Raw genomic sequence first — 25,852 nt, forward strand, 5'->3', positions numbered from 1 at the left:
ACATGAAAATTATGCTGTCACATCAAACACACTCCTTGAATACGTGCCAGGGAACAAAAGCTCAACGGTGCCCACTCTGGCACTAAATAGTACACCTCCAAATCCTTCGGGTGAGCAATCCCACTCCATGCTTCCTCCGTTTGCCTCCTGTGGATATTTCTTCTCCAAGATGAGAAATGTTTGTAGTGTACTATGATGAAAAAGGCTGGGAAGCATTAGAAAGGAGCTATATCACAAAGGCCAGGGCGTGCTAATCGGAGGAACACAAGGCTGGGGAAAGTCAATTGGAGCTTACTTTTGAAAATGTTCTTATTTCCAAGGAGCACATAGGGGTGGGGACTTGGAAGAAATATTCCATTACTTCTTGACAAGTGATTTCCAATATTACTGCATTTGATAAAAGAAGAGCACAAAACCTGCAACATTCCTAAAATTGCCCAAACAGAGTCATCCAATGGCTGACATAGTAAGGTAGCAGATATTGAAGAGCCACTGTAACTCTGGAGAACTCCAAAGTTCCCATGCTCTTTAGCTGGTCCTAACACATGTGTTCCACAATGCTGACGCTTGGTGTTGCCTCCTGAGCATCTCCGTGATGACTTCTTCTTGCCTTTTGTTCAACCGACTGCTTCTTTGCAGCGCTGGAGTTACATAAAGCCTGCCACCGAGGCCGTTTCCCTCCACATACTGCTCCTCGCTGCGGCGATTTTGATCTGTCACATCCCATTGCTCATAACTTTTCTCTCTACCCAAACACACAAGCGCACATGCACATTACCTATCGCACCACACCAAGTGGTCCAACTCTAGTGTGCCAAAAGAGTCGCCATCCCTGCAATGGCCTCGCAATAGCAACAGGATTGTGCCCCTTCAGAAAGATAATGAAACCAGCGAACCACTAAATGCCACAGAAAGCCAGGCTGCAAACTGGGAACAGAGGGAGGGGGTGTGTTGTAAAAATAACCAATAGCCGATGTAAAGACATCTGACGAACCATGATACAAAGGGAGTATTTAAAAGATCTACTGGGTGGAATAATGTTTTCAGCCATAACAGTCAGTTAACAGTGTGCGCCCTCTGTGCCTTTCCCTGCCTTCTCAATTATTGTTTGCACCAATTAGGATATCATCAGTGAACAAACTTATGCCAGTGGTGTGGCTGGCAACCCTTGCACCCTTGCCTCCTGATCCAGGAAATATTTCTAGACCAGATTTTGGGTTGCTCAATGATACCATACCAATTCTCCCAGGGAAAACTATGAGATTGGATTCAGCTGAACATTTTGAACCCCTTCCTCTCACCTCAAGGTGTCGGGAGAAGACGGACAATTCAATGAAGTTGCTGAGCAGGACATCTCAGAATTGCAGAATCAAAGAGTTATAGAATTATAGAATCACAGACTCCTAAAAGTTGGAAAAGACCCCAAGGGGCATCTAGTCCAAACCTTTCTGCCAGGCAGGGAGGCACAATCAGAGCACCCCCAACAGATGGCCATCCAGCCTCCGCTTAAAAATCTCCAGAGAAGAAGATTTCATCAAGCAGCAGCAGATTCCACTGTTGAACGGCCCAGGAAGTCTTTCCTAATGTTTAGGTGGGATATCTTTTGCTGCCATGCAAATCCATGGCTCCCTTGTGTCCTTGTTTCCAGAGCAGCGGAAAACAAGCTTCTCCCTCCTCAATCTGTTAAGCCAGGCCTAACACTCCACCGGCATCCAATTTCAAACAACTCACATCCCGAAATGCTCCCAAATCCCATCTGGAGTGGCATTTTTCTCATATACATCCTTCTCATACGAAAAAAAACCTCTTTACTCCACCCATCCTTGGAATCAGCCAGAAACTCAGAACCACAGAAATAGATTCTGACTACTTCCAGGAGTCTTTTTGGATCATACGGAGCTAAACATGGAATGTCATAGCCCACGGATGTCTGCACAAATATAAACCACCCACTGCCATAGTCACTTCCTCTGGGTGAAGTTTTTGGGCAAGAGTCTCTGATCATGGATTGCGTGTTCAGCCCCTGATTTGATCACCAATGGTGTGTGTTCACGATTCTCATTGCCAGGGCTCTCTATGTCTGATTTTGTGCTGATCCCCATTGAAGAATATGCTTCAGGGAGGATTGGATCGAAATCCCCAACAGAATATTCTCCATGCACTGCAGCTGAGTGGAGTTTGCCAGAAACCGTACGGGAGGACGGGACCCCCTTTGGAACAGGTTAAGCCTTGGCAGAGTTGAGAGGTGCCAAACGATGCTTACGTTTGCCTCAAATGCGGCATGGAAACGCCTTTCTGCTCACCTTGTTCAGAAGTAACTCATACATTTTTTTTGGATGCACAAAGCAGAAAATCCCAATGTGAGTGCCAACTTCAGGGTGCGTTTTTTGGACCACATCTCCCATCATCCAAAGATAGGAGTGTCAATGCCACAGATTCATGGCTAGAATGGTAAACATGGAGCCGGACAGGTGGAGGATCAAATCTGGGCATGTCCCGTATGGGTCTTGCTCTGTCCTCTTTTACAGGGCTATTGTGGAGAATGAACTCTATGCTCACCAGTTTGGCCTCCTTAGTATCTTGAGATCATAGCAAACCTTTGCGGCTTGATGTGGGCTGGAAACTGACCATAGAATCCCACAATTGAGGGATTGAGAGAGATACATCTGTATTCAGGCGAGTAGCTCTGTTATGGAAGTACTCCTGAATCCGCAACCATTCGATGCAAACACGTGAAAAATTGCTACTCACCAGGGTGCGCTCTTTCTTCTTTTCATCATCCTTTTTCGCTCATAGGCAAAAGTGGTGCCTTTGAATACTGGCACCCAAAGTCCCCTACGATATGCAAATAGTGAAGATGCATAACGGGAGTCCAGCAAGAGCAACTTGATGCACTTTGGCACGCCTGGATCCGTGTTCCCCATGTACAAGGGTCTCAATGTGTATTGTTAATTTTGCCAGCTCCTCTATATTATTATTATTATTATTATTATTATTATTATTATTATTATTATATTGTATGATTATGAAGGAATCAAACAGCAGCCCTCTGCCAAATATAGACATTACAGATCTGCCTGATTCTCATTCCTGCAAACCTACATCCATTTCTGAGTCCTCAAGAGGGATGATGATGATGATGATGATGATGGTGATATTGATTATATTAAGACAGTGTTTCTCGTCTGGGGGTCAGGACCCCTGAGGGGCGTTGTGAGGGGGGTTTCAAAGGGGACACCAAAGTCCCTCAGAAAACATATATTTCTGATGGTCTTAGGAGCCCTTATGGTAGAGAAGGCTGAAGCTCTCTCTGCCTGTCCTTCTCTTCCTTTTTGGTGTTAGTAAACTACAACTCCCAAAATTCAAAAAGAGCCCGCCCCCCCAACCGTACTAGTATTCAATGCTGGCCAAACTCCACCACTTTTACATTTGGGTGTATTGAGTATTCGCGCCAAGTTTGGTCCAGATCCATCATTGTTTGAGTCCACAGTGCTCTCTGGACATAGGTGAACTACAACTCCAAAACTCAAGGTCAATGCTCACCAAACTCTTCCAGTATTTTCTCTTGGTCATGGGAGTTCTGTGTGCCAAATTTGGTTCAATTCCAATGTTGGTGGAGTCCAGAATGCTCTTAGATTGTAGGTTAACTATAAATCCCAGGAACTACAACTCCTAAATGACAAAATCAGTACTCCCACCCCAACCCAACCCATTCCACCCCACCAGTATTCAGATTTGGGCGTATCGGTATTTGTGCCAAATTTGGTCCAGTGAATGAAAATACATCCTGCATATCGGATATTTGCATTACAATTCAAAACGGTAGCAAAATTACAGTTAGGAACTAGCAATGAAAATAAGTTTATGGTTGAGGGTCACCACAACATGAGGAACTGGATTAAGGGGTTGCGGCATTAGGAAAGTTGAGAACCACTGTATTAAGAGGTCTCTTTCATTCCAGGAGCAGGCAAATACCTTTTCCTCCAGTGACTAGTTTTTCAGTTCTAAAGAAAAACCTTCCCACAAGTCCCAAGCCTGCTGGACTACAATTCTCATGCCGGCTGTGGATAATGAGAGCTGTGCTTAATCTCTTCTGGAAGGGTGACAAGAAGGCCCCTGTGAGAGAGAGAACGCTGATGCTGCAAAATCCCAGCCGTGCATTGAGCATTTTCAAAACCTTAGCTGCTCTCCTTGTGCTAACGCTGGATCCATAATGTATTGCCTTTCTGTAACAATGGAACTTGGGGGCAGACTGTTTGGGTGGTGAGGGTTGTTCCAAGCTGAACACCTATCCAGGCTTCAACCTAACCCAGTCCTGCTTAGCTTCAAGAGGGGAAGGGGCACCATAGCTGGCCTGTCTCTGAAATGGAGCAAGGCCCTACTATAGTCAAAGCTACAAATGAAGAAGAAGAGCAGCCAAATTAGGAGTGTGCTTTCCCTGCTGCGAAAACTACTTTTGATGAACTCAGCTTGCAGCGATTGAAGGAAGCTGAGGACAAATGGGGAAAACGAGGAGAGGAAAACCAGGACATTTGAAACCCATCTAGGAAAGTGGGATGGCAGAGAAGGAACTGGAGTTGTCCCTGCCAAACTGGGGCAACTGGACACTGTGACATTCTCAGGGCACCCATGGAAGTCCTCCTTTGGGGTAGCTCTGCTGCTTTCTTTGGCAAAATCCTCCCTTTCTTTTTGGGATGCAGTTCTGTATCCATCTGCTGCCAGATTTTCACCCATTAGGCCAGGGGAGGACTAAGCCCAAACTTCAAGCCACACTTGGCAATCCCTTCTCCAAAAGACAGAGAGGTGAAAGGCTAAGGAGGAGTCCCACATGATGCCTAGTGCCCCTCAAAAGGCGCAGAAATGGCCAAGTTGGCCAACCTCACAAAGAAGAGAAAAGTTGGGCGCCAGAAGGAAATAAGACCTACAAAACTATTGTTAGACCCTCCTGAAAGGCTGGTGAGTCCGTCCAATAGATTCAAAGGAGCTCCTGTGGCCAGATTATCATGACCAGGTTAGCCGGGCACAAGCCACAAAGGCTACACATCCCCTACAAAGACACGCATCATTTGACCGTCAAAGATAACATTCATAACTTAGGATACACTAGTCCTCAGGACCGCACTGCAAGTCTTATAACTGCATAGTTAGAAAGAGCCAAAGAATGTCATCACAGGACCCAGTCTGAGTTCCAAGCAATAGAGACACTCCTGGTTGGACTGCAATGCCCAGAACCCCCCACCAGCCTGATACCAGTCCCTGATGTATTGCTCACAAAAGTAAGGCATCCCTTTGCTCTGGAACACATCCTGTCAGCATCCCATCATCTCTCCCTTTTGCCATCCAGGCTTCTGAGACCCACATCTCCGGTGGGTGGAGTGGACCAAATGGAGCACAAGACCGATCCTGGGTGCCCACACCATGTCAACGGCAGCCCACTGTACACCTGACACTCGTTGCCAGCTCTTCTGCTGCACAATCCCATTTGGAGAGGGGCAGAGCAAAGCCTCGCTTTCCGCAGCTCATTGGACGCCTCCCCCCCACCATCCCTGGCAAACTTTTGCAAGCCTCAAAGCAGATCTCCCAGGGAGTCAGGAGGGACACTTGCATCCCTTTAGGGCTATTTGTTTGTTTTGATGTAGTTGTCGGAAGCGACCGAGAAGTTGGAGAGCCAAAGATGTCCTCGCTGAATTGCCGGACAGGTGGCTCCTCGCCAAGGGTGCGCCTTCACCGTTGAAATGAATGCAGCTTGGCACCGCTCAAAAAGGCTCTGGGATCCCTGGGAGTTGTAGTCCCACAAGGTCTTCAGCCATTGCTGCTGAAGAGTGCCTCGCCAAACGACAACTCCCAAGATCCCAGAGCATTGACTGAGACGTAGCAGTTCAAGTGATGCCAGGCTGTGATGCTTCCCCCGAAGAGTTGCCCACCGTGGCTAAAGAGCCACCCTCCGACTCACGCCATTATGCCAGCCACCCTTTACCCCAATGTTTCATTCTCAAACCCCAAATGCTTTTCTTCTCTGGGCAGCCACTTTCCCTCTGCAACTGCATCCAAGTGGCACTCTCCTCTGAGCATGGAGGTTTGGATGCCACTTCTTTGCCCGCAATCCCTGCAGCTCAGATTAGAAGATCCATTGGAGCAAATGAACTGACACGTAGCCATGTCCCATAGGAACCATAGGTCTATTTGATTTGGCATTTAGACCAGAGGGCCAAAGGGAAGGTCAGGGAGCATGACCAAGGCTACTTGGCCAATTGGTGACAGAAGCGGGCAAGCATTCCAACCATTGCAGCTTATCCCGGGCATCTCCAATGGCTCCCTTTGCTCTGGAGTTGGGCGCCTTCTCCCCCAACTTCAACTTGCATTGCCTCAAAGTGTCCTAGGAGACCCACAAGATGCCCAAGTGGACCAAATCCCATCATCCCTGGCCCACTGGGGTGATTGATCTGCAGCTTGAGGGCTACCAGCTGGGAAAGACTGCCCGGTTTTTCCCAGGATATCATCTTGGACCTCAAGGCAGATTTCAGCACAGGAAATGGGTCAGACTAGATGGTCTCGGGATCCCTTCCAAATTTGGGAGGCTATAATTTTCTCCATGGCTGCCACTTGCTACTTTGGTAGAAAGGGAGACAAAAGGTGCCAGTGGCATGCATGGATCAGAATGGTGGTCCCCAAAGGGGCACTCAAGAGAGACGCTGGGGCAGATGGGAAGTATAGTCCCACTTAGGAAAGCCTGCCCCAATTGGGTTTGACAATGGAACCCATTGCCTCACTTCCAAAGTGCCACCCCAAAGTCTTCCCTGGACTTCGCAGCCGAATATGGCAATTTGGGTCAGAAGCCCATGTCGCCAGCACACATCCATGGAAAGCATGGTGAAACAGACACACAGAGCTCATTGAGACCCTCGGGCAGTCTTCCCAGTGCAAATCCCACCCTCTGTTGCCCACCTCCAGAAGAAGGCCCCAGGCCAAGAGGCTCATCGTCTATTTTTGCCCAGTGGTGGGTATGAACAACGGGTCAGGCTAGATGACCCTTCAGATTTCGGAGGCTGCAGTTCTCCCCATCATTCCAGTGAAAGATCCCCAAGGTGGCAATGGAGCGGAGTGCCTGGCACACCCCTTGGGTGAGCAGGGGTGTCGCACCCAAGGGAGTCTCCCTCCAGATGTGGGGGTGGAAGTGGTGGGGCTCCTTTGGCTTGGAAAAGCCCTCTCGCAATGCCCAGACCCTTTCCCTTCAGATGATACGGGGCAATGGGAAGCCCCTGGATCCACCCTGACTGATGCCGCATGCATGCCCAAATAGATGCCACCTGCTTCCAAGCCCATGATGCTGAGGCCAAGACGGATTCGCCTTCCCAGCCGGGGCCAGCTCAGGAGAGGGTCGCCGGGCCAGGAAATGGGGGAAGCCTACCCCGAGCCCCTCTAGGCCACCTCTGGGCTGGACTTAGGTGTCATAGACTCACCTCCGAGCCAAAGGGACCAGTCACAGCAAGCCGCAGCAGAAAGGCTTCCTCCACAAAGCTTGGCCAATCTCCCACTAAGGGATGCGGGCCAGGCAAGCAGATAGGACCAGAGGCAAGATGCACAATGGCAGGCAGTGAATAGGGAGCGCAGGCAGGCTCTCTGCTACATTTCCAGCCCAGCGACAGCAGCGATGTGCAGCAAAGGCAGGAAGGAGGGAGAGAAGGGGGGGGGGGCGCAGGAGAGCGCATGCACGCGCGTGGCTGCTGTCACTCGCCCTGCCTGGGTGCAGCTGTGGAGCCCTCTCCCTCCTCCTCTTTCTCTATCCATATATCCATCCCTCCTCCCCCCCCCACCTTCTTTCAGCATGCGCAAGAGGCCCACTGATCAATACCCGCCTGCTGCTGCTGTTGCTCAGAGTTGTGCCAAGGGAGAAGGCCTGGGAGGCTTTGGCCAAGCAACCGGGTGGCCCTCTGCCCCATGGAGCCCACACTAGCACAGCCGCAGACCCTTGCATGCTCATGGATTCCTAGACTCTGAAGCATCTGTCAGAGGAGAACCCCAAAGGCCATCCAGTCCAACCCCCAATCTGCAAGGCCCGACAGGCTCGATTCATTGAGCCATTGATCCTTTATCCCACAGCACCCCCTTTTTGCACCCTCCCAGTCACACACCCCAGATTTCATCCTACTGGACATGTCAAGTATCTGGAAGTGTGGGTTTACCATATGGCTCAGGCATACTCCGTTTTGAAATGAAATGGAGGATTTTCCAAGCTCCATCACACACTAGCAAACTCACTTTTATTCAGGACTTCTGTGTTGATTTGCCATCATGTTGTTGAGAGTTGTTCCCATCCACTGTTCCTAATGCCATTTTCTTTGCGAAAAGAAACATCTCCTCTCCCAGACTATGCTTTTTTCCTCTGGGTTATCAATATCGTTTTTTAATTGGTTCTATCATAAACACATGGGAAAACTTGATGAAACTGCCAAAACTTTGTATTTGCAGGAGGGACATCCTGCTAGAGCACCTTTTGCTCTAGTTTCTCAATGATTGGATATCTTGTAGAGCAATGGTTCCCAACCTTTTTTTGACCAGGGACCACTTTGACCAGGGACCACTCTCTAACATAGTACCAAAAGGGTTACGAATCAGTTTTTGGTCAACTTTAGATTTGGTTTGGTTTTTTGGGGTGCTCATTCAGAAAATTGCATTGGATAGACCACATCAGCTCTAGTTTCTGATACAGAACATATACCATCCAGTAGCCGCCATCTGCTTACCCATAGAAAACCATATTTCAGAATCTACGGCTGATGTGGTAGTAGTAATCTTTCATGGGTAGTCAGTCTCTCCCCCTCCTGACATCCCTGTTACCTTGGCACTACAAGAGGGTTTGGTGAGACCAGTTGCTCTCGTTGCCATGTGGTTTCGAATCAACGGTGTAGTAATGGTGAGACTGCAGACTATATTTTCCTTCTTGCGGACCACTGGTTGTCTACAGACCACAGGATGGGAACTGCTGTTGTAGATTCTCCACCAATTTAACAACATCTGTGGGCCCAAAAACAAAGTTTCTGGTGCACAACAACTCCTTTCAAAGTAAGGGTTACACAATTAAACAGGAAATAACACTTGCAAACTAGAAACATGTTTTCTTTATTATTATTATTATTATTATTATTATTATTATTATTATTATTATTATTCAGGGTGCATTGATTGCGTTTTTGGCAGAAGGAAGGGGACTGGACTAGATGGCTTTTGGGATCACCCAAAAGAGGAGGAGGAGGAGAGGAGGAGGAGGAGAGAGGAGGGGGAGAGGAGGAGGAGGAGGAGGAGGAGGAGGAGGAGGAGGAGGAAGGGAGGCACCTGGGAGCTCTCCCTTTGCCACCATTCGCCGATCCTGCCTCTCTCTCTCTCTCTCTCCCTCCTTCCCCATGTTGGAAGAAGGAAGGAAGGAAGGAAGGAAGGAGAGGAGAGAGGAGAGGAGAGGAGAGGAGAGGAGAGGAGAGGAGAGGTGGAGGAGGTAACACATTGCACACACAACATACAGAAGGAAGGAAGGAGAGGAGAGGTGGAGGAGGTAACACATGACACACACAACGTACAGAAGGAAGGAAGGAAGGAAGGAAGGAAGGAAGGAAGGAAGGAAGGAAGGAAGGAAGGGAGATAACACATGGCACACACAACATACAGAAGGAAGGAAAGAAGGAAGAGAGGAGAGGAGGAGGAGGTAATGCATGGCACACACAACATACAAAAGGAAGGGAAGGAGGGAGGAGAGGATAGGACAGGTGGAGGAGATAACACATGGCACACACAACATACAGAAGGGAGGGAGGGGAGAAGGAGGAGAAAATGCATGGGGCATACAACATACAGAAGGAAGGAAGGAAGGGAAAAAGGAGAGGAGGAGGAGGAAACGCATGGCACTCACAACATACAGAAGGGAGGGAAAGAAGGAGAGGAGGAGGTAATGCATGGAAGACACAATATACAGAAGGAAGGAAGGACGGAAGGAAGGAAGGCCCCCAGAAAGTACACAAAACAAAAAGGAACACAACATAATTCCGATCTCCCCTTCTTCATGAGCAAAAGGTAATGGTGAAGGTTTTTCTCAAAGGGGCATTTCGGCTCCTCCCACTAATTGCATAACTGTATCATTTTAAAGCTGAGAACGACGAATACCATCACATGGCAAAACTGGCCATTTTGCTCATCTCTATCCGGATAATTTACAAAAATAGCCACTTGCCAACCAGTTTAGAAAGCATCTGAAAAGATAACCCTTTGCAATCATTTATAAACGCCAAGAGATCTCTACCCTATACTTGAAGTTTGCGTTATGTGATGAACACAGTAGGTTGCTATTTCTTAAGTGGATGGCTAAGTAGTATTTAATGAATGGGACGAAGTGGTAAGACTCCTAGATTCCTGTCACATGGACTTTTTCAAGACAGGTGTCCGTCCCCGACCCCCCCCCCCCCCCCCCAATACCTTGCCATTTGATTTGCGTTGCTAGAAGTGTAGTATCCTATATTTCTCCCGGTTGAAATTCCTTTGGTTAGTTCTGGCCCTGCTCTCTAATCTGTAAAAGTATGTCATGACTGAGCCCAAGAGGGAACAGAGCATGCGCTGGCACTGGAACCATATGATCTTCCTCCTCTCATTGAACCCACGCAGACCCGTAACTCTCACAGTAACCAGAAAATTGCTGTTCCACAACTGACAGAGAGATAATGCCCATCCTTAAGTTCCAGTCAGGATGAAATTTAATGGGTTACAAATAAAATATAATAATAATAATAATAATAATAATAATAATTGGATCTTGTCATATCTTAAGCAACTGGCTACTGATTAATGAATCCCTTCCCACGATGGCAAATAATAATAATAATAATAATAATAATAATAAGCAGAAATAAATGCATGAATTAATTGGCAATAGGTACAGAAGAAAAGGCAATAGTAGTCGAACATGAAGGAACAGAAAAATAATGACTCCAGATGATTGATTTCCATGACTTTAAAGACACTGAAGGAGTCCAGGACTTTCTGTGCCTCAGCTCAGTCATCGATCAAGCCAGAGATGGCCGTCAAGAAAGCAGACAAAACCATTGCAGGCGCAGAAAGCCCACAACAATGGAAGTAGAGAATGCCTCCAGGGACAAAGATAGATCATGGAAAAACGAAGTTGGCCATAGGAGGGAGGCATCCAGGAATTAGGGCATTTTGGTACCACTTGAACTGCCAAGACTCAATGTAATCGAATCCTGGGAGTTGTAGATTGGCAAGGTCTTATCTGCCCGGGTGGGAGCTTGACAAACTACAACTCCTAGGACTCCATTGCATCAAGCCAGCCCTAGGGTTCCATTCACTTGAGCGAACTGCAGTACTGTAATTCCATGCAAAACTGCCACTGGGACCTTAGGGAAACTACACATCCCAAGATTCCCGTTGTGTCTATGGATTTGGCACCTGTGCATTTGACTATTCACAGTTTTCAAATCATGATAAAATGGGACTTGGGCGTGCATGGGTTCAGGTACCAAGATGCCATTGTCCAACGAAGCAAAGGGACAGATCGTCCTCCGGCTGGCATTAACATTCAGCTAGGGAATGCGTCTGTTCTCTCCTGCCTCAGAACAAGGTGTCCGAAATGCCGCTGCCAGAGAGGTCATGGCTTCCCCATCCATCTTCCCCCAAGATCCTCTTTCCTTGGAAGGGATGGGCCCAGATGGAGGACATCATGAGACAGATAGGACGCTGGGTCCTTCCATTCTCTTGGGGGACATCTCCACTGTCAAATGAATGCTGTTTAGTATCACTTGAACTGCCATGGCTCCGTGCTATTGCATCCTGGGAGTTGCAGTCTGACAAGGTCTTCAGTGCTGGGGCCACCCCAAAAGAGGACCCCCATAGCACTGATGGGCTCGAATGGCATTCATTCGACAACCTTCATAAAACTACAACTCCTGGAATCCATGGAGCCAAGGCAGTTCAAGGGATGCCCAGCTGCCTTCCGACTGCAATGGAGATGCACCCTACGTTGCTCTCCAAACTACAGATCCCAATATGCTGTAGCCCCAGCAGTGCCGACGGGGGATTAAAAGCGCTGGAACGGCACAACGCAATCCGCCTTATGTAATTGCTGCTTTCGCAGGCACTTTCCGGCCGGCCTTTAAGCCGTTTAGAAAGCTTTAATTGCATTTGATTTCATATTTGATGGCAAGGGAAGAAAGGCGTGCGTCTGTGCTGTGGAAAAGGATCTCGGTACTTGTCTGTTTCATCGCTTCCACTCTTCTTCACAGTCTGGCTTCAGAGGTGGGGCGGATGATCTCTTTTTGGGGAATCCGTTTTGGGTTTTGACCCCAAGCCGAAAGGAGCCATGAATATGATTCGGGGACGTCAGGTCTGCCAGTTCAAGTTTGGACGAATGCCCAAAAGGATGTCGGAAACTGCCATCGTGCTCCCACGCTTTCTCTTTGCAGTTAGGCTACAAAGCTATACGGCCTAAAATGTTGAGGTTTTTCCCTCCTCAAGACATTGAATTGATGCTCAAGAAGCCACGACCTCACCCCAAGGGCATTGTCCACGTGGCACTGCCGGCAAGGCCCACCCAAGCACCTCAAACCCAAGCCCTCCGATCCCCCAGGTTCTCGCCCATTCCCTCGTTCTTTGGCATGAGACTGGCATCCCTTTTGAAGTGCCAGGTTCAAAGGGAGATGCGATGCCACCTGCTTCCACACTGGCACTGCCTCGGAATGAGCTTCCCGGGTGTCAGCTCGGCGGAGGCAGCCCGCTATTTTGGGGAGACATAACCTAGAAAAAGGATGTTGGCATCCCTTTCATGCACAGAGGAGGGCGGGTGGGTGGGCGCAGAGGGGGAAAACAGCTTTGTTGGTGTCTCTGAAAAATGATGCCAGCAGAGGATGTGGGTCCATGGCTTTTCCAGCAGGTATCCATTGAGAACTGGGCCACTGATTACTTCCAGCCTTTCCGAATTCAAGGGATGCCACTGTGCCAATCAGTGCTCACTGCTGCTGCACAAAGGCCTCCGCTACTCCTTTGTTTTGACAGCTCACCCAGGGTTCCACGTTCACCTGGTTCGGCATGGGACGGGGATGATGGGAGTTGTTGTCCCCCCTTTCCAGAACTGAGGATTCAGGGCAGAGGGCAAAACATGGAGGGAATGAATCCTTCCTTGATACTGATGCTTAGGGTGCTTTTACATTGCACATTTACAGCGCTTTCATCCCACTTTGATATGTGACAGTTTTCTCTTGTGACTTCTTGTCAGGGAGCATCTTCTGTCTGGCAGAATGATGCTGGACTGGATGGCCTTTGGTGGTCTCTGCCAACTCTAGATGATCCTCTTTTGTCCATGTTCTCCTGCGCGGATTGCAATCCCACTGTTTCTGTAACCCAGTGATTCTCAAAGCGTGCTTCGTGGAGCCCTTGGGGCTCAGCAAAGCATACTGAGGGGCTCTGCGCTTCTCTCCTCTGCCCTCCTCCCACCCTCATAGCATGGCAGAAAGAAGGGGGTTGGATTGGATAGCCCCTGGGGTCTTCCACTGAAATACTGTTAAGTTTATGTTGGTCTAACAATTTTCCCACACCTGATATATATACATTATATAAAATAAAATAATAGAATATATAAACATTTCTTGGGGCTCCGTGGCTGAAAAAGTTTGAGAAGTCCCGCTGTAACTGATACAGACTTGGATTTAGAGCCTTGCGTCCTCGCAGGGGGATGTGGCATAGAAAACATGGCTGCTCATCCAGCCAAAGGAGCAGCTGCGCCGCCACCTTTGTTTCCTGCAGCATGGGGTGTGCCCTGGGGAGGACATGTCAGCATGCGACCTCGGTGGCCGCTTTGGCTTCATCTTCCCAGCAGAGGGTCCTTGTCACAGCCTTCCGCCGGCTCCTTTGGAGCAAAGGGACCCAAAATTGGATCCTTTCCACTGCCCCTTCAGCAGGAATTGGAAATAAGAAGGGAAATGGAGGAAGAGCCCTCAAGGCAATAGTTATCATGTTTTGGAGAGGCAGCAGAGTATATAGGTTGGAGACCCGGATGCTGGGTGCAGCTGTTGATGCCGTGGGCCTTTGAGTCATCTCTGACTTGTGACAGTGCCCGCACTGCAACTCCCAGCATCCCCCACTTGTTGGCAAGGGTATTCTAGGTCTCACAGTCCAAAGCAACCACATTGCTCTGGTCTGTAAGTTTGGGGAGACAACTGGAAAAGCAGAAACCGGTTGATATTCACAGTAGCATAGATCTCCCCTTGCACAGTGGTGATATAGCCTTGTTTCTTGCAGCACTTCTCTGATTCAGGGAGTTTCATCTGGCCCCCAAGACCAAAGGCAAGATGGCTTCCCATAGTTTATTTATATTCGCAGGCATCAAGTAGGCCCAATGTGGATGGCAATAGACGCTCTGCCTCCATTCGAGGACTATAAAGGCTGTCCTTTATAGGTGCCACATGTTGGGAGCCAACATTCATGGCAACCGAAAAGTTGGGCCTGGAAAAGAAAATGCTATGGACCCTTTCGAGGCCGGGTTCTACAAGTGACATGCCCCAAAGAGAGTACAGAGGTGATACATGGGCCACGGAGCACCAAAGGATTAGGTTGTGTGGGGCTATGGACCACAGAGTGGATGGCACACATATGGCCCACAAAGCCACACTTTCCAGCTTGCGGTCCCATCTCTTGGGTACCCCTAGGTTTTCTCAAAGGCATCCATCTAAGTTACATTTGCCGACATCTCCGAATGAGGCTGCCTTTCTCAGCGAGGGACAGCTGTGCCATTGTCGGAGGCTCCACTCCCCTCTTGCGTTCCTCCTGGGCTGCTCGGCAGATGGAAGCAGATGTCCTTTTCTTTGCCATGGGCTCCTTTCCGCCTTCTGCGAGGGCCGACGTTCCCGGCCTTTCAAATCAACCCTTGATGATGATTATTGCTTTTGAGAAAAGGAGCCTTTCGACGGCGCTTCCTATTTCCGGCTTGGCACACATCTCCGGAAAGGCAAACTATGGGTCGACTTTCAATGGAACGCCTCTTCTCCCCAAACAAGATCTCCAAATACAACTGACTCAACTCGGATGCACAACATCCCCTATTTTCAAGACATGGAAACAGTGGATATACGATCTGTGGGTACGGCGGACATACAGTCTCCCCCCTTGAGTAGTGTGCCAGCCGGAGACAGAGGCAAAGTTTGCTCAGCCCAAAAGCCAAGAGGATGCTGAGTCACTGAATCCATGGCTCTCAGGCCAGGAGGAAGAGGAGGGGGAGGGGGAGGGGAGGGGGGGATGCTCCCAGCATCCTTGCTTGGACTTGCTGGAAGCGATAAAAACTCAAGGACAAAAAGGGAGGTAGAGAGAGAGAAGGAACATGTCAGATGAGAGAAAAGGGGATGCATTCAACTGATTTATGGCTGCAACAGCAGGGCAGGTTCCTAGCCTGTGGATCTGACAGGCTTTGAATTTCACTGTTTAGGTAGGCAGTGCCAACACGTTACTCATGAATCAAGTATCGGGCAACAAATAGATCTATCTATATATCTATCTATTGAATCTATCTATCTAGTCTGTCTATCATCTATCTATCGAATCTCTCCTCCCTATTATCATCTATCTACAATCCATCTGTTCTATCATCTGACGAATCAATCTGACTAGTCTCTCTCTATATCATCTATATAATCTGTTCTGTCATCTAATTGATCTAGCCAATCTCTTTATCGTCTAATCTATTCTATCTCTCCACCCACCTCACCTATATCACTTATCTAATCTGTTCTACCTATATCACCTATCTGATCTACCATCTATCGATCTAATCTGTTCTATCTCTCTAGTATATTCTGTTTATCTATCTATCAAGTCTAATATGTTCGATATATCACTTATCTATCTGATCTGATCTATCACCTATCTGTATCAGGCATTCTCATACGGTGTTCCTCCAGCTGTTTGGGCCTCCAACTCCCAGAATTCTGGGCTAGGGCTTCTGGGAGTTGGAGGCCCAAACAACCGGAGGGCTGCAAATTGAGGATGCCTAATCGATATCATCTATCTAATCCAGTGGTTCTCGAAATGTGCTCTGCGGCACTTTTGAGGCTCACGAAGCATACTGAGGGGCTCCGTTCTTACCTCCTTCTCCTCCCCCTCCCCCTCCAAGCTTTCTAACGTGTTTCTAAAGTATGCTTAGTGAAAATTTTATTACTATAACAAGACTAACGAAATTTTGTTACTATTTCGTTCCAGTAATTATGCATGCACATAATTAGATAACTATATTTAGGGCTCCTTTCTCCCGCATTTTTAAAGCTATTGGTGTGGAAACTTGCTACAATAGTAGAACACATTTACCACCATTAGTCCACCAAATTTCAGAACGTTTCACTTATCCACAGATTTTTGACAAATTTTCCAAATTTTAGGGAGAGACAGACCTCTTTCTTTACTATCCTGATTGGTGCTTTCTGATGCTGATGCAGCTGATGAAGTCTGGGAAATGTAGTTTAGGGCAGGGCCTTTTGAATTATTGGGCATAGGGCTCCTCCCTTCCCAAACTACATTTCCCAGAATTCTGTGCTGCTCCCTCTTTTGCCCGCTACTAATCCGAGACTGCATTAATTTCACAGAGGAATGGCAAGGCACCAAGGCAGCCTTTGTCTTTGCTTCCTTGCCTTGCATTGAATATGAAACTGACTTTGGGAGCCTTCTGAGATTTACAAAACTAAAACGAAAAGTATGGGGTAAGTTTTGATTCTAAAATATTTTGTGTGGGTTGCGCAAACATTTCAGATATGGGTTGTTGTAGGTTTTTTCAGACTATATGGCCATGTTCTAGAGGCATTCCCCCCTAGGAAGGAATGCCTCTAGAACATGGCCATATAGCCCAAAAAAAACCTACAACAATCCAGTGATTCCGGCCATGAAAGCCTTCGGCTTCAGATATGGCTTCCAACTTACCAAACTTCCAATTTTCTTATGATTTCTGAAACTTCAGATTTTTTTTGCACTAGCCTACCTGGTATATAAAATTTATAAACATTTTTTAGGGCTCCATGAGAAACCTTTGCTTCAGAAAGGTCTCTGTGGCTGAAAAGGCTTGAGAAACCTGGTGTATCTGGACTGCCAGGACTGGCCCAAGTGGGGTAGGGGATTCTGGGAAAGTCTCAAAATGTCATCTTTTCCAGGCCTTGTGCCATCTGAAACCTTTGCCCAGTATCCTTGACCCAGGTGGGTTCCACTCTGTGTTGGCCAAGGCCTTCTGTTCAATCTGGAGTCAGTTTCCAGCCCTTCCCAAATTGGGTTTGGCCACGGCTATAGCAGGACCACCCCATTATTATGGGATGAGATCACGGGTAATCCCCTTGTTATCATGGGATAAGATCATGTATACAACAGGACAAGGCCCTGGTTATTACAGGATAATGGCTATAATAGGATATTATGGTTCTCATTGACCTCTCAGCAGCTTTTGATACTGTAGACCATGGTATCCTTCTGAGATGCCTTGCGGAAATGGGGCTTGGAGGCACTATTGTGAAATGGCTCTGGTCCTTCCTGGAGGGTCGTTCCCAGATGTTGTTGGGGGACACCTACTCGGCCCCGCAGCCATTGCCTTGTGGGGTTCCACAGCATTCTGTATTGTCCCCCATGTTGTTTAATGAAGCCACTGGGAGAGATTATCCAGAGTTTTGGAGTTCAGTGCCATCTGTATGAAGATGACATCCAACTCTATCACTCTTCTTCACCTTCTGCTAAGGAGGCTGTTCAGGTCCTGAACCGGTCCTTGGCAGCTGTTATGGTCTGGATGATGGCAAACAAATTGAAACTGAACAAGGTATAAGGTTACAGCCTGTGTTGGATGGGGTTACATTCCCCCTGAACACATGGGTTTGCACTTGGGAATTCTCCTGGATTCTTCGCTGAGCCTGGAATCCCAGGTTTCGGCAGTGGCCAGGGGAGCATTTGCACAATTATAACTTGTGTGCCAGTTGCGCCTATACCTTCGGAAGTCAGACTTGGTCAAGGTAGTCCATGCTCTGGTTAAGTCCCAAATAGACTACTGCAATGCACTCTACATGGAGTAGACTTTGAAGACTGTTCAGAAGCTTCAGGTGGTCCGATGGGCAGCAGCCAGGTTCCTTGCCGGAGCAAGGTACAGGGAGCACGTAACCCTGTTATGTCACCTCCACTGGCTGCCAGTTTGCTACCGAGCACAATTCAAAGTACTGGCTTTAGCCTGCAAAGCCCTAAATGGTTCCAGCCCAGCTTACCTGTCAAAACGTATCTCCCTCTATGAACCATCTAGGAGGCTAAGACTGTCCAAAAAGGCCTTGCTCTCGGTCCTATCTCCTTTGCAAGTGTGACTGGTGGGGATGAGAGACAGGACCCCTCAACATTGGAACTCCCTCCCCAGCGAGATCAGATCAGCCCCTTCTCTCCTGACCTTCAGGCAAAAACTTAAGACGTGGCTTTGGGACCAAGCTTTTGACAAATAATTGGAGCAGTGCAATAAATGACCACAAATCAATGTGATGGACAAATGGAACAGCCCTGGATTATGTTTTGGATTGCATGACTTTTAATTGATGTTTTACTAATTCATGTTTTAATTGTTTGATTTTAATTGTAATTGTTTATTTTATGTGTGTATGGCATTCAAATCAAATCATTTATTTCAGTCATTGACCAGCACAGGAAATAGAAGTGACATTTTCATACAAACTTGGTATGTTTGGTACATTAAAAATATAAATATAACTACAATATGGGTGAGGGAGCGGAAGGGGAAACAGGGTAAAAACATATAATGCACAGATCCATCACCAAATTGTAGATTCAGGGAAGAAGATTACTGGACACACAGTTAAATTTTGGGACTAGTCATTCCCTGACGGATTTTGTATGTTGCTGCACAGAACTTTGCAGCATTGTAGGTTGTAGCTGAATTAGTATCTGCAAGTAGCAGGGAGGTATAAAATTGTCCTGAATGGCCTGGGTGCTTGTATATCAGAGGTAAGATAAGCCTGGCACAGATATCCCTGTAGAACGGGCACTGAAGGAGCACACGTTCTATTGTTTCTACATGACCCGAGTCACAGGGGCAGAGTCTCTCTGGGAAAGGGATCTTCCGATAGCGCCCTTCGAGTACAGCTGATGGGAGAGCGTGGCATCAAGCCAGGGTGAAAGCCCTTTGATGAATAGGAACCTCTAAGTTTGTTAAATATGCCATAGGGGAGGCAAGATATCTGCTGTCTTAATTGATAAGGAAGGTTGGACCCAAGGCCAGATCTAGTTGGCGTTGTGTGTCTGTGATAGGTTGTTTAATAAGTGCTTTGGCTTGATTGTAATCCATAGCGAATAGTAGACCTGGAGATTTTGGATGCTACCTCCTGCTTCCATGTGGATTGGAAGTCATCCTCCATGGTTAATGGGGCAAGACCAAGGGTTGCACGGGATAGTCTGAGCCAGAAGTTGAGTATGGCCACCCACACCCTGGCCTCCACTCTCATAAAGCCCATCTCTAGTCGCAGGGTGGCATTAGAAACACATTTAGGTACCTGCAAGGCCGATCTCAGAAACTTTGACTGAACCAGCTCTAATGGGGCAAAACTGGGGAAGGGGCCCAGCTGAGTGCCATACAAGAGTTGGGCTAATGACTTAGCTTCAAACAGTTTGAGCGCTGCCGGTGGACAGTGACCCCCTCTTGACTTAAGATATTTAAGAATGGCAATTGAGCTCCCCTGCGCAGTGTTGGCTACTTGATCCCCATGAGCTCTTCTGCTACCATTAGATTGGAGAACTACACCTAGATATTTGAAGGATGTAACTTGTTCAATTTTATGACCATCTATGCTCCAAGAGTAAGTCCTGGGCCTATTAGCGAAAGCCATGATTTTGGTTTTATTGTAATTAAGTTGGAGCTGATCTGTGTTGCAATGTTGTATTAATGCTCTCAGAGCTCTTTTGAGCCCAATGGATGTTCTAGAGAGTACAGCAGCATCATCTGCATAAAGCATCATCTGTCTTCCCGACAGCTTTGGGGGATGGAAGTCCATATTTTGAAGCTGGTCCACTATGGAGTTTATATAAAAGTTGAACAGCAAAGGGGCCAGGATGCAACCTTGCTTGACACCCTTGCCTGTTTCAACAACCTCAGTGAGGGGGCCTGTGGGTTGCATCTTCCTTTGAGTGTGGTCTTTTCATGAAGTTGGCATATTAGGTATAATAGATGGTGATCAATTGTAGAACTCTCCAGTTTTTCCCAAAGTTAAACTCGCGAGATGGAATCAAATGCTGTTTTAAAGTCTATAAAAGCAGCATATAGTGAGGTTATGTTTTGGGAGGAATATTTTTCCACAAGATGTTGCAGCACTAGGCACTAATCTATGGTGGATCGACCTTCCCTGAATCCAGTTTGCTCCTCAGCTAATATGCTTTCTTGTTCCAACCAATTTTGGAGTTTCCATTGGAGATGTCTAGCATATAGCTTGCTGATAGTGTTAAGGAGGCTGATTGGTCGATAGTTCACAGGATCATCCTTTTTCCCTTTCTTTTTGTAGATGGGAACAATGATTGCAAGCCCCCAATCCTTGGGGATTTGGCCATGGTTGTCAATACATGTAAAAAGTGAGGCTAGGATGGGGGTCCAGAAATCCAGGTTGTTCCTTATGGCCTCTGCTGGGATAAGATCTTCTCCTGGGGCCTTGCCTGATCATAGTTGGGCAACCAGGTTCTAAATTTCTGTAGCTGATACAGGTGGCCATGGTGGAAGGTTCTCTGTGTCGAGGTTGGGACAGTCCCTTCCAGTAAAGGTGTCCATATAGAGATTCTGGAAATATGCCTCCCAAATTGTCAGAGTTAGGCTCTCCAGTCTTGGCACAGCAAGCGTGAGGTTTCAAAATAAACAAACTCAGTCAGCATTCTTCTTAAGTTTCAAGGTAGCTTTTACTAGAAGCATCCATCCACAAACGACTACATGATGAGAATAAAATATGGCGACGAACAAAGCATAGTAAGAAAAACACACAGCAAACAAGAGATCCGCCCTTCTGTCTTATCTATGTTCTTGGCTGGTACACTCCCTAGTTTTCTCAGGGCAAAGGAATTTTGTGTTATCACAGTTTCACTGTCTGGCCTGTAACTTTGTAACAATAACAATTCTGCATATGTGAACTGAACAATAAATGAACATGACTGAATCCATCTTTGAAAAGCAATACTAATACATTGCAATGCTAATACAAACACATTGAAAAACATACATATGAAATAACTACAACTATTCTGACACATCCCCGGAGGGATGTGGGAATCCACAATAGGTTGATCAGATCTTTGGGCATTTGATGTAATATGCCAGAAAGTGGCTGAGTCTTTCTCTTTGACAGCTTTAATAAGCTGAGCCCAGTTGTTTTTCATGGCTGTGTGGCATTGAATTGCTGCCTGTTGTAAGGCTGCCTTGAGTCCCCCACTGGGGTGAGAAAGGTGGGATATAAATATGGCAAATAAATAGATAAATAAAACAGGACAACTCCCTAGACATTACAGAATAAAACCATGGCTATAGCAGGATGACATCCTGGTTATTACAGAATCAGGTCCTGGGTATAACAGGACAGCCCCATAGTTATTATGGGATAAGGCCATGGATATAATAGAACAACACCCCAGTTCTTACAGGAGAATGCCATAGATAAAAAGTAAAGGTAAATGTTTTCCCTGACATTAAGTCTAGTCATCTCCAACTCTTGGGGGAGGGGGGTGGTGGTGATCATCTTCATTTCTAAGCTGAAATGTTTGTAGACACCTCTTACGTCATGTGGCCAGCATGACTGCATGGAGTGCCGTTACCTTCCCGCTGAAGTGGTACCTATTGATCTACTCACATTTACATGTTTTCAAACTGCTAGGTTGGCAGAAGCTGGGTCTAACAGCAGAAGCTCACCCCGCTCCGAGTTAAACCATCGACCTTTCAGTCAGCAAGTTCAACAGCTCAGTGGTTTAACCCGCTGTGTCACCAAGGGGTGGGTTAATAGGTTATTATGGGATAAGACCATGGATAAAACAGGACAACGCCTTGGTCATTATGGGATAATGCTATGAATATAGCAGCATAACCCCCTTGTTATTACGGCGTAAGACAATGGATATAATAGGACAAGGCCCTAGTTATTATGGGGTAACGCTATGAATATAGCAGCACAATGGGGCCGTGGTGGCAGAGCGGGTTAAACCGCTGAGCCGCTGAACTTGTTGATCAAAAGGGCAGTGTCGGAACCCAGACGCCTTAAAGAACCAGACTCAAGAGTATGTCCAAAAGTAGAGTTTATTAACACAAAGCAAAAGGGACTCAGAGACACTTACTTCAGTGTCCCTGGTCAAAACTCAAAAGTAACAACAAGTTCCAGTTCAAAAAGCAAACTGAAGCAATAATCCGGATTATCCGGAGAAAAGATTTGGATTAAACTAAAGTGCTTCAAAAGTCACACAAAATAACAAAACAAGTAAAGGGTGAACAAACAAAGAGCGGCAAAGAAGAAGACGTATTCAAACGAAGTCTAAGGTCAAAGTAAGCCAAGTCCGAAGTTGCGAGGTTCCAAAGTCCACGTAGGCAGTGTCGTAGTCAAAACCGCTCCGAAGTCAAGAAAGGGAAATCTGCACTCACGAGAATCCAAGCGGAGTTGTAACACACACGAACAGAAGCAGCAACCTGCAGATCCAGGACCCAAACCCAACACGAAAATGGCAGCGACAAAACCCAAGGCATGAAACCAACACTTTGCCTTCTGCAAAGATCCTCCATTTCAAAACCTACTTTTATCTTACACCTCATCATCCGAAGATGAGCTGACCTCTGTCCCACCATTATCTCTTACAGCTGTCCTTGACTCCACACCTGAACTCCGACGCCCATCCCTCCAACTCCTCCATCTTTTGTCAATACTTAGATCTCCCCAAGACTCAGCAGTGTCTCCCGATTGCCAATCCCCAACACCAGAAAACCTCACAAACATGTCACTAGACGTTGGCTGAGTACATACATCTTGAACCTCTTGTACCTTAGTCCAATCCAGTGTGTCATCCCCATCACTCCCAGACCCATCACTCCCAGAGAAAGCCATGAAGGACTCTTCATCTGTGGGAGCAGTAAGTATATCCCGGATCTTCTTCCTTTGTCGCTCCTCATCCGATTCCTGCTCCCGAGTAACCCTCTTAGTTCCCCTATTCACATCCACTGTATCTCCTTCCTCTCCCTCACTCATTGACCCTTCGCTCTCAGAAAACCCTTCGAAGGAGTCTTCGTCGGTAGGTGACATAAGTCTATCCCGGATCCTTTTCCTTTGCTGTTCCTCATCTAGCTCTTGCTCACGAGCACTCCTTTCCCCCCTTCTGACACCCATACTACCACTTGCAGTGTTACTAACAGGCTCTACTACAACAGACAGTGAGCACCCACTGTTAGCCCCAGCTTCTGCCAACCTAGCAGTTTGAAAACATGCAAATGCAAGTAGATCAATAGGTATTGCTCAGGCAGGAAGGTAACGACGCTCCATGAAGTCAAGCCAGCCACATGACCTAGGATGCATTTATGGACAATGCTGGCTCTTTGGCTTAGAAATGGAGATGAGCGCCACCCCCAGAATGAGACTCAAGTAGACATAATGTCAAGAGGAAACCTTTAGCTTTACTATAGCACAGTGGTTGCTAACCTTTTTTTGACCAGGGACCACTTTGACCAGGGACCACTCTCCAACATTGGTACCAAAAGGGTTACAAATCAGTTTTTGGGTCAACTTTAGATTCGGTTTGGGGTGCTGATTCAGAAAATTGCATTGGATAGACCACATCAGCTCTAGTTTTTGATACAGAACATATGCCATGGTCAGCAACAGGGAAAGAGTGGCAGGCGGCATGAAAGGAGCGGAAATAAAACAAAACAAATAAATAAAGAGGCTCACGGACCAGATTTTCGTGCTCGCAGCACACTGGTGGTCCACGACCCACAGGTTAAGAACCATTGCTATAGCAGCACAAGCCCTAGTTATTATGAGATAAGGCCATGGATATAACAGGACAAACCCATAGTTATTACAGCAGAATACCCGAAGGAAGGCTCATTTGAAAGCCTTTTTTTGGAAGAAACCGAAGATGAAAGCTTCCTGTAAGGGGGGGGGGGGGGGGAAGCAACAATCTTTAAAGGAATATTTGTTTAGGGTTCTTTTAAAAAAAATAATAGAAACGAGCTTCGAAGCATATCAAAGGCTGCGATGAGAGCGAAACCTTAAAGATGCTGGAGGTTGAAAGGCATTTTAAAAAAAAGAAAAGAAAGAAAAGCCAAACAGGAGACAGGGACTGACCCCCTCCTTTGCCGCTGCTTTGGCGGCTTCGGATGCAAATCAGGCAACATTTGCTCAATTAAAACGACGGCAGCCAAGCAAGTTCAGAGAGAGATGGAGATAGAAGGCATGAAGAAAAGGGGGAGGGAGGGGAAGGAAAAGCCTTTCTCGATGGCTGCCTTATGTAAGAAGGGAGCTACAAGCAGGACCTGCAGCAAAATCTTGCAACGGGGAGACTGAGCATCTGTTCAGGGGGGCAGCCATGCCCTTTGCCAAGCACTCCATTCCATTCTCAGGCTTGGAAAGCTCTTTTTGCCCCATAAGATATAAGGACGTCTCTCTATTTGGTTGGAGGCATTCTGGGATTTGTGGCCATCTTTTCCAGGAAGCCCCCCATGGGCATCTTTGTGGCCTACAGGGTACTTGCGCCAATCTTCATCAAACTCTACCATTTCATCTTCTCCTCTCATTCATTCTGTTTCTTTTGGACTACAACTCCCAGCAGGCTTGGCCAGCATGGACCATGGCGATGGGATGCTGGGACTTCCCATTCCCAAAGGGCTATTTCTGAGCGCCTTTCCCAGGAAGCCAATTCGGTAGGTATAGCGCATCATCTGCACTGAAGTACAGCAGTTTTGGTAGCGCTTTAAAATGCTCTGGCTCCTTCCCGGGGAGTGCTGAGATTTGTAGTTTGGGGCTTAAGAAATAGCGTCAAATGAGTTCTAGAACAACACTCATCAGACCTCACAACCCCTGAGGATGCCTGCCATAGATGTGGGCGAAACATCAGGAGACAATGCTTCCGAAACATGGCCAGACAGCCCAGAAAACTCACAGCAACCCAGAGATTCTGGTCATGAAAGCCTTCGACTTATTCATAGCATCATAAAATCATAGAGTTTGAAGAGACCTCGTGAGCCATCCAAGCCAACCCCATTCTGCCAAGAATCAGGAAAATTGCATTCAAAGCACCCCTGACAGATGGCCACCCAGCCTCTGCTTAAAAGCCTCCAAAGAAGGAGCCTCCATCACACTCCAGGGCAGAGTTCCACTGCTAAACGGCTCTCACAGTTAGGAAGTTCTTCCTAATGTTCAGGTGGAATCTCCTTTTTTCCCTTGTAGTCTGAAGCTATTGTTCCATTGCGTCCTAGTCTCCAGGATAGCAGAAATCGAGCCTGCTCCCTGCTCCCTATGACTTCCCCTCACATCTTGATCCATGGGCTTCATCAAGTCTCCTCTCAGCCTTCTCTTCTGCAGGCTAAACATGCCCAGCTCTTGAAGCCGCTCCTCATAGGGCTTGTTCTCCAGACCTTTGCTCCTTTTAGTCGCCCTCCTCTAGACACATTCCAGCTTAGAATCAATATTCCAGGTGTGGTCTGACCAACTCATCTAGATTGTCATGCTAGAGTTCTGCAACATTGGGTGTGTCGACACTATAAAGAATGAAATCAGTTGGAGAACACTTGAACTGCCAACCGGGCTCCAGGCGATGGGACCCTGGGAATTATAGTTTGGCCTTCCTG

General features: G+C 47.2%; 1 protein-coding gene across 3 annotated transcripts in view; it reads right to left on the reverse strand.

The window, feature by feature from the left end:
- The window catches only part of RPH3A (rabphilin 3A), a 50,858-nt gene extending 43,096 nt beyond the window's left edge, over positions 1–7,762 (reverse strand). For all 3 annotated transcript variants that reach the window (XM_060786097.2, XM_060786095.2, XM_060786094.2), the window contains exon 1: positions 7,461–7,762. The gene's annotated coding sequence lies outside the window, so the exon portion shown is untranslated. The remainder of the gene's footprint in view (positions 1–7,460) is intronic.
- Between the last annotated feature and the right edge of the window lie 18,090 nt (positions 7,763–25,852).

Source organism: Anolis sagrei, chromosome X (genome assembly GCF_037176765.1).
Source record: "Anolis sagrei isolate rAnoSag1 chromosome X, rAnoSag1.mat, whole genome shotgun sequence".
NCBI classification, from domain to species: Eukaryota; Metazoa; Chordata; class Lepidosauria; order Squamata; family Dactyloidae; genus Anolis; species Anolis sagrei.